The sequence below is a fragment of the Arachis ipaensis genome, chromosome B10, assembly GCF_059453495.1.
Source record: "Arachis ipaensis isolate K30076 ecotype BB chromosome B10, ASM5945349v1, whole genome shotgun sequence".
NCBI lineage: Eukaryota > Viridiplantae > Streptophyta > Magnoliopsida > Fabales > Fabaceae > Arachis > Arachis ipaensis.
Window position 1 is genome coordinate 35,754,757 of NC_142435.1, and position 10,582 is coordinate 35,765,338.

The window sequence follows — 10,582 nt, forward strand, 5'->3', positions numbered from 1 at the left end:
GGGTAAATCTTTCATCTCTAAGCTTAATTAGCCCAGTTGAATATGCTTTGCTTGAGACGGATGGGCAACTTAGAGCTCTTTGTGGCTATAAGAGTAAGAGAAAGATGGTTAGTGGTAAGAGTTGTAATGCAAGGTTCAATACGGTTGCATACTCAAAGTTGAAGTGCAAGGATTGGTGTAGAGCTCAATTGAATGGGTCTCAGAAGCTGTATGGGTGCTTAAATGAGAATTCAAAGGCTGAACCACCCGGATAGAATCATGATTATCAACTTACAGACGGGTGTAGAAACAAGATTTGGGATCCGGGCATACATGAGGATCGACTTCGGGAGCTCAAGGCTTGTGGAGAACTTTATCAAGGCTTGGTGAATTTATTTGGAGAAGTTGAAGCTTTATGGAAGTCCAAGCATTGGTGGATGTTCAGAGAGGAGTTCAAGCACAAGCCACCATGACAAGGAGCTCACCAAATGTCCAACTTAAGGATTTTAACTAAAAGTGCTAGGTGGGAGATAACCCACCATGGTATGATCGTCTCTTTTTATTCTTAGTTTTATTTTATTTTAATTTTATCAGTTTTAATTTGTACATTCTGCATCATCATCTGCATTCTGCATTCTGCATTCTGCATTCTACATTAAAAAAAAGATGGATCGACGCGCAAGGATCTACAACGCGCACGCGTCGTTTGTGTATGCGCAACTGAACAGAGAGTTGCGCAAGAGACGCGCGGGATGGGTGCATGGCGTACATGCCACCCCTGCGTACGCGTACCTCATGCGTACGCGTCCCCTGCAGAAAGTTCAACCCACGCGTAAGCGTCAGTGACGCGTACGCGTGGGGATAAAAATCGGCGTAAAGAGCACATTGAACAGAGAGTTGTGTGGCCATGGTGATGGAGTTGCGCGAGAAGGCACGCGTACGCATGACCGACGCGCACGCGTCAGTTTGCACATTTGGCCACCCACGCGTCCGCATGGGAGACGCTTACGCGTCGTATGGCTGTCTCTGTTTTCACGCGTACGCATGATGCCCGCGTGCGTGTCACGCCCTGTTTTTGAATTCTTGGTTCTTTCTTCACTCCTTTTTCCTTCTTTCCTCCTCCTTTCTTACTTCCTTCTTCTTCATCTCTAACATCTCATCCTTCTTCACTTACAGTCTATTTTATTTAATTTATTTGCATACTTTATTCATTGTATTTTCAATTTTGTGCATATTTTTATTTTTTTCTAAGTTTATTATTTTTCTGCTGGTGTTAGACATTCTTATTCAACTGTTGTATCTTTTCTGGTATTATTTTGGTGCTTTGTGACTTGTTCTAAACTATTGGGTATTATTAATTATAAGTCAATGATAATTTTTATGATACTGGTATTCCAATTGCATTGATATGCACTTATATTGTCTTTCATTACCCACACTCTCTCCCCATTGTGCAATTTATGCCCTATTCATATGCAATTTGCTTCTACTGTTTTCTCACTTGCATGTTGTAGTTACCATGTAATTGAGACCCTCATTATCTGGCAGTAACCCAACCATATATTATCTATTTTCTGTCCTTGTTTTTGGGTTACTTTTCTTCATTTTTCTCTTCTTTCAGGATGGCCACCGAGAAGGGAGAGGAAAAGCTTCTTAAAGGGACGACAGACAAGTCCACCTGCACAATCTTTTGAGAAAAGCATCAGTTGGCGCCACCCGTCCACTTGCACATCTTAGCATGCACTGAGGACAGTGCAATCCTTAAGTGCGGGGAGGTCAGTCCTTGACTTCTGGAGGTAACTTCTCTCTCTTAAACACCAACATTTGACTTTTTTTCTTTTGTTAGATATGATAGATTGTATAATAATAATTGTTTGCATGTATGTTTTGCTTGGTTAAAATAATGAGTTCCTTTTCAACACCCTTCTTATAGCATTTCACTAAATTAAATTAAAAATTTGTGTTAAACTTATTGAAGACTGTAATTTGGAACATGAATTATAGCTAAGAACACACAACCCGCGAGATTTTGAGCTTAATTATATGGTTACATTATTTAACCATGAATTTTTATTCTTGTGTGTTTTCTTCCCTATGATTGTAATCTATATTTTGTTCCATTCTATATGTCCATTGTTTAGTGTATTTACATGCTTGCATATGATTGAGGTCATCATTTGTTATTAGCTCACTTATCCCAAATAGCCTACCCTTTTAATCACCTTTGTTTGCCACCTTGAGCCTTTTAATCCCCATTTGTTCTATATTTTACCACATCACTAGCATAAAGCGGAAAAACAATTAATTACCTCGATTGAATCTTTGGTTAGCTTAAGTTAGAGGTTGTGTATTAATTAAGTGTGGGAAACTGTGGAAACTTGGGTTGATGAGAGTGTACAGTGTTTCATTGACAAAATATTAGGAATTTGGGTACCTATTCATGTGATACCAGAAAAATTAAAAATCCATGTGCATTGATATGTGATAAAATAAAAAAAAAACCAAAAATAATAATAATAATAAATAAATAAATAAGGGGACAAAAATTACCCCAATGTTAAATTTAATAAAAGATCAATGCATATGTGATAAAATAAAAGATAATTTGGTACATGAGTATGTGATGTAAAAGTGGGAATTATGGGTAGCTAGGCATGAATTTATAGTTACATAGTGTGTGTGTGTGTGTGTGTGTGTGTGTGTGTGTATGTTTGTTACGTGAGAGTTTAGGTTAGTCAAAGATTCATATTTTAGCTCACTTGGCCATACATATATCTTCACCCTTACCTTAGCCCCATTACAACCTTAAAAAGACCTCATGATGTGTGCATTGGTATACTAAATTTTTGTTGATTGGTTAGATGAAGAACAAAGTCTAGAAAGCATGACTAGAGAAGAGAAGAGTGATTAACCCTAGACACTTGAGAGATTTGAGTGCGTATACACTACTAGTGAGGGTTCAATGCTTGATTCTATGTTCCCTGCTTTCATAAGTTGTCTTCCTACAAGCTTACTTGTCTTTTATTATGTGATTTAAATTAGTGGAATCTGATTTATTTCTGTCTTGAAGAGCTTATTTACTTTTAACCAAGTAGACAGAATCATCTTAGCATATAGTTGCATTCATAGGTTGCATTGCATGAGTCCTGTTGTCCCTATTCATTCTTTCTATCTCCTTGAGCTTAGCATGAGGACATGCTAATGTTTAAGTGTGGGGATATTTGATGCACCACTATTTCATGGTACATTTTGTGCTTAATTGAGTGGATTTTATCCACTAAACGCACACTTATTCATATGATTTGCATGATTTTACAATTCCTTCCCAATTTTGTTCTATGATTGAAAACTTGCTTCCTAAGCCTTTAAAATGTGTATTTTTAATTTCCATTTATACCATTCGATGCCGTGATATGTGCGTTAAGTGTTTTCAGGCTTTATAGGGCAGGAATGACTTAGAGGATGGAGAGGAAGCTTGCAAAAATGGAAGGAACACAAGAAATAAAGGAGACAACCAGCGAGCATCGACGCGTACGCATGGCTCACGCGTGCGCGTGATTTGGAAATTTTCATAGCGACGCGTGCGCGTACCTGACGCGTGCGCGTGAATTGGAGTTCGCACGACGACGCGTGCGCGTGCCTGACGTGTATGCGTGACACGCAAGAATGACCAGCGACGCGTACGCATGACTGACGCGTACGCGTGACATGCGCTACCTGCAGAAATCGCAGAAAATGCTGGGGGCAATTTTGGGCTGAGTTTGGACCCAGTTTTTGGCCCAGAAACGTAGACTAAAGCCAGGGGACAAGCAGAGACTCAACATACATTCAAACACAACTTTTATTCACATAATTTTAGGTTTTAGATGTAGTTTCTAGAGAGAAAGCCTCTCTCCTCTCTCTAGGTTTTAGGGTTAACTAAGTGGGAGCAATGAACAATCTCTTCACAATTGATAAGGATAACTAGGATAGGACGTCTAATTTTCATACCTTGCCAAGAGTTTTCTTAGTTATTAATTTAATTTCTTGCAATTTACTTTTCTTGCTCCTTATTTCAAAAACCCAAAAAGTTACAATCTCATAACCAATAATAACTACACCTCCCTGCAATTCCTTGAGAGACGACCCGAGGTTTAAATACTTCGGTTATTGATTTTATTGGGTTTGCTTTAGTGACAAATAATTTCTTTTGTACGAAAGGATTCTTTGTTGGTTTAGAAACTATACTAGCAACGAGAGTTTATTGTGAAATTCTTTACCAGCAAAAATCCGTTCATCATTAACCTCCCCCTCTCCGTCCATCTTCTCAGGATTAGAGGATCACCCCTCATTCTCAAAATACTTTGTCTTCAACCGAGCTCTCAAGCTCACCGCCGATACCCCTATAACACCCTACCACACAGAGCTTTACGCCTAGTACGTAAATCAAATGTGGTAAGGCACTACGACCTCTAAAACAAAAATGCGTAAATAGATATACATGAAGAATAGTTTAACTCAGAGCCTTGGAAGAAAGGATGACCAAATCAAGACTGAAAACGTGTCACCCTCGAAAAGGCAATTGGATAGAAGGCTTATATAGGAAACCAAAGAGACAAGTATATAAACAGAGTTTCAAAAGATAAATACATAAGCAAGCTCTAAACTCGACCTACAAAGCAAAGGCCAGCTAGAATATATGTATATAGAACCCAAAAAAAAAAAACCAAAAGATAAAAATAAATCCTTTTTCTCCAAGTCAACCTCTAGGAGGGACAAAATACAAAATACAAGGTGGAGAATTTATACACATATATAAATATAAACAAAACACAAACACTAAGTCCCAAGAGTTCTTCGCTTCCAAAGAGTCTCCAGAATGCTCAGTGCGATCCTCGTGTCCTGCATCTGAAAACAACAATATATGTATGGAATGAGAATCAGAGGTTCTCAGCATGGTAATGGTGCCGGCATAAATAATATATAAGATACCGGAAAAGCAAGAGGCAATCCTAGAACTCCAACACTTAAAATTAAAATTTAAAAGGTAAACTAAATTAGAAATTTGGGAGGTTATCTAAGGTATCCAAGTTCTAATCCTAACTCTAAATTTACACTTTACTTTTCGTCTCCTCCAACCCTCTAAAAACGCCGGTGGAACTACCCTCGTCACACTTCTGCCAAACGAGGGATCTCTCAGTGTCTTCATAATCACTTTCAATCATTCTTCTTCATCATTTCTTACCCGGAGCAAGTGGACAATGCCACTGCATCTTACCTAGAATCACAACTCACACCTGGAGCAAGTGGATAACACCACTACATCTTACCTGGTCTCATATATATCAATCAATCTCATCATATCTCATTCAAAGTTCATAATTAACTTAGTTCTCCTTATTCTTCTTTCTCATAACCAACCTCATCGTCAAACACCTCTCAACTCAGCCACATTTCATTACTTATCATTATCTTCATTATTTACTTCTTATTCAACATCACCAATGCCTCATTAATTCAGTTAACACATCACAAAACCCCACCCCCGTATCTCTTCACTTTCTTCCCTCCCCATCCCCTTCCTCATACCCCTTTATTCGAACCCCCAACTCCAATCCCAACCCCGATTCTTCTTCTCTCCCTTTCCGCCGCCCTACTATCTCCGCCCCCGCCTCCTTCTCCACCTTCTTCTCCCTCTCCATCACCAACCTCAACCCTTCCTCTATTGGCATTGGCCTCACCTTCCTCAGCCACCCACGACGACCACTTTCTCGGCGATCTCGGCCCCCTCCTTAGCCCTCAATGACAACCATGTCAGCATCAGCCTCAACAGCGTCGTTTCAGCTCTGGCCACTGATTTGGGTCTTTTACTCCAGTGGTTTCAGCTCTGGCCGACGCCATCACGTCGTTCTCCATCACTGTCATTCCTATCCTCAGCTACAACTGCGACAGTGCCAGCAGCAGTAGCTTCCCACACGTCGTTAATGGATGGCAGCAACACCACCCCTCTTTTGAGTTCTCTATTTCTATCTTCGTTATTCCTTTCTTTTTATTTTTTTATTTTTGAAGAACATAAACATCATTTCTTTTTTTATTTTTTTTTAATTTCTGTTGTTGCTGATTTTGGATCTGAAATTGTGATTAATGATTATTGAATTATTGTTTAATCTGAAATTTTTGTTGGTTTATTTTGTGGATGTTACTGTTGATTTTTTTTGGGGCTGTTGTTGTTGCTAAAAGAAAAGTGTTGGGAGTAATGTGTGGGTAATAATAATTTAGGAAGATGAACGGATAATAGAGAAAAAGAAGGTGTGTTAGTTATGATGGCAGTGGTGATAGTTATGGTGACAGTGGTGATGGTGGTGAGGAAAGGGAGAGGGAGGAGATGCGAAGCGATGATGATGATGTGAAGTTAATGGTGAGGGTGTGGAGATTTTTTTTATCATTTTTGTTTAAGAGTAAAATTATCCAAAAAAAATATTGTTTATGAGACAAAAGGATAATTTTATAACGTTTTGTAACGTTGATGATGATTTTAATAACAAAAAAAAGGTTGAGGACGATTTTGATTTTGGTCTCAGACCTTAGAGACGAAAAAAGTACTTAATCCTTAATAAAATTATGTTATTATTAAACTTAGTATGTTTGGAAAAGATTAAAATGGTTTCAGTGGATATCTTTATTATTTTCAAACAATATTTATATTTATTAAAAGAGCAAACTACCATTTCTATCTACGAAAGTTTAAAATGCTGACATATCTACCTATAGAAGAACGAAATTACCATTTGTACCTATGATAAACATGAACTTTTGCTAACAAAACTATCCAAATCCAAAAAGATTATTTAAAATTCCCAAATTACCCTCTAATATAAACCATCTCTAACTTCTCCTCTTACTCCATACCACCACTTTTCTAATCCCAAACCCTACCACCACCCAAACTCTGCTTCACCACCACTTTCATCTCCAACTACCACCTTCACTCCAAACGCCTTCCGTGCCTCTCATGAATGTTCCAGAAACAACCACGCAAATCCGCCGCCTCTAGTATTCCCTCGCTCCGTATCTCCCCACGTTTCTTGTCGGAAATCTGATTACCCCGCTGCGTGAAACTCCTCCAGTGACGCCCATGACCGACTCTTTTATAGCACGCCTCAGTTTGGTCCAACCTATGCTAGGAATTCCGAGTTCGAAGGCGGACCAAGGCCGTCCAAGAAGTGATTGAACAAGTTCTGGAATTTATCGACGGTGCCTAGGGGCGCAAATTAGTGATAATCCTTTCACGTCCATGGTGTTTGTTGATGTTGCTTAGGACTAGGGTATTGTTAGAATCAGAATAAAATTTTGCAGAAATTTTGGATTGGTGGTTGCAGAGCGGAGAATTTGGGGATTTGAGTGCAATAGTGGAGTAGTGCGATAGGGAAAGAAACTAACGACAATGGTGAAAGCTAAGGTTTTGGATTTGGGAATGGAGAAGAAGGAATTGGACACCACCAACAATGCTATGCTGTTTTTCACCTACTCACGCTTCCTCTATCTCGTTCTACTGATCCAATTTCACATTTTCATTGATCTATTTAATTTAGTTTGCATTCTTGATTGAATTCCAAATGTCTATGATGCAGAACAAATTCTTACTATGGTACAATTGTAGAATACCTGGAGTTCAAAATCATAAAGGCTTGTCTTTAGAGATGGCAATGGCTATTGAGGTTTGGCGGCGGTGAAGCCGCACCTCTCCGTCACAGTGTCGTTTTGCGCTAATTGGTCCAGGAAGCTTGCGGATTTTGAATGGCGCCTAGTTAGGGATGAGAGTGGTGGTGAAGAAGAATTTGGGTGGTGGTAGGATTTGAGATTAAAAAAGTGGTGGTGAAGATAAGGGTAATTTAGGATTTTTAGGTAATTTTTTAGTGTTTGGATAATTTTGTTGGAATCTATATTTCATGGGTACAAATGGTAATTTCTTTTTTGTATGGATAAATATGTCAGCATTTTTAACTTTCGTGAATAAAAATGGTAGTTTACTCTTATTAAAATTTAGGATATTTTTATTAGTATTGTGAAAATTGTTCTCTTTTACTATTTGTATTATTAAAATTTTGATTATCATTTGAGTTGATCAACTGATTTAACTAAAAATTTTGTATAAAATTGTTCTATTTTCACAAATCTAACAAAAATTTTTTGCAATATCTATATAATTATGTGGTGAAAAAAAATTAGAATTATCTTAAACAGCTGAGTTTATGTTCGGTTTTTTTTTTTATATATTCTTTTAATTATTATTAGGATTAATTGTATTGTTCATATTATTATCGACTGATATTTCGTAAGGAAGAAAATAACATCAAAATTACCTACACATACAATTTCTTTCGTATATAAACGTGTATTTTAATTTAACATTATCGGATGTGAATATTAGAGATTTTTTTAACTTATTTGTTAAAAATATATATCACATATGATTCCGTGCAGAGGCTTTGACTAGTATATACCAGTGCAAAATAGAAAACGAAAAATCTCTACATTTTAAAATAGTCCTCTATTTAGATAAAATAATATATTAAAACTAAATATTTAAATGCCTGAATACATTCATGTTCAATAATCAATATACAGTTTTATTTAAACCGAAAATTATTTTGAATTGAATTGAATGAACTTTTTTTCACACACTCTTTTTGTTTTTTTCATCTACTCATGTTGAAAAAGCAATTTGGTATTATTGTAAGTAAGAAACGTTGAGAGTATACGTAAAGCAAGTATAGAAAAGAAAGAGTGAATGAGAAACATACATTCCCTCTTGGCAACACTCTCAATTACATTTTAGTCGTTAGATATACACCAAATTCCATTAATTAATGGAGGAATAATTCTGATTTGACGAATTGGAAAAATAAAATATCACCTCTTGTTGAGCACTTAATTACGAATGCAATAATTATTCTTAGACCTATTTATTTAAAGTTGCTTGTGTTAATTCAATTACTCTGATTGACATTATATGCGGGCCAAATCGCTATAGTAAATTTTGCTTTTTGTCTCCAATTAATCATGTTGGAAATTGCCTTTGATCCAACATCATATAACAAAGCATAAACTGAAAATTGTTGTAAAACAACTAAATAAATAAAGAAGATATAAAATAAAATATGTAAATAGAAGATTCTAGCATTAATATAATTAGTTTAATAATAATATAGAGTGAATATCCCATCCGGTCCTTAACAATTATCTCGAAAGGACAACGAGGCCCCCAAGAAAAAAAAACATCCAATCCGGCCTTTGATAATTTATTTTTGGGACTGATTAGCTCCTGTGCCAAAAAAAATAACATTGATTTTTTTTGGCACAGGGGCCTCGTTGTCCTTTCGAAGTAATTATCAGGGGCCGGGTTGGGTTTTTTTTTTTTTTTGTCAAGGGCCGGGTTGGAGTTTTTTTTTTTTTGTCAGGAGCCTCATTATCTTTCGAGGTAATTGTCAGGGGCTGATTTGGATTTTTCTCTTTATATATATACATTAATATTATATGTTGTAATATGTATATATATATGTAAAGATAGAAAGAAGTATTAAAAGTAAAGAGAGAAAGAATTGCATTTGTTTTATTACTGTAAAGAGAGAGAGAATGGAAAATATTTGTAATTGTGTTAAAGCCTCAGCCTTATTCCCCTATTTATACTAGTGAAAAGTTCCACTTTACAAATATTAGGAAAGCATGCACCGCATATCCTTTAATATTTGTGCTTCCCAATAGAACTTCAAAGGAAGAATAAATCATGCTGAGTAGATGGATATGGACATCCATATCGTAACACTCCCCCTTGGATGTCCATTTAGGATTATGCCTCGTTAAAACCTTACTAAAGAAAAACCTAGTGGGAAAAAAACCTTAGTGAAGGAAAAGAGTACAAAATCCTTTAGTGATAGGGACTGCCTCATTAAAAACCTTGTCAAGAAAAACCCAATGGGAAAAACCTGACCAAGGAAAAAAGAGTACAGTCTCCCCCTCTTGCCGACATCATTTAATGTCTCGAAATTGGCGCATTCCAATCTCATGTACCAATCTTTCAAAGGAGGATTTTGGGAGTGACTTTGTGAATAAATCTGCCAGATTATCACTTGAGCGGATCTGTTGGACATCAATTGTCCCTTGATTTTGAAGATCATGATGAAGAAAAATTTGGGAGAAATATGCTTTGTTCTATCACCTTTGATGTATCCGCCTTTAAGTTGAGCAATGCATGCTGTATTATCTTCTAACAGGACAGTTGGAGCTATCTTATGATCAATCAGTCCACATGATGACAGAATATATTGAATCAGACTCCTCAGCCAAAAACACTCGCGACTAGCTTCATGAATCGCCAGTATTTCAGCATGATTCGAGGAGGTTGCTGCTATCGTCTATTTCGTGGACCTCCATGATATAGCTGTACCACCATATGTGAACATATATCCTGTTTGAGATCTCCCTTTGTATGGATCAGATAAGTATCCAACATCTGCATAGCCAACTAGTTGTGACTTGGATCCATAGGGATAAAACAATCCCATATCAACCGTTCCATGAAGATATCGAAAAATTTGTTTGATTCCACTCCAATGTCTTCTGG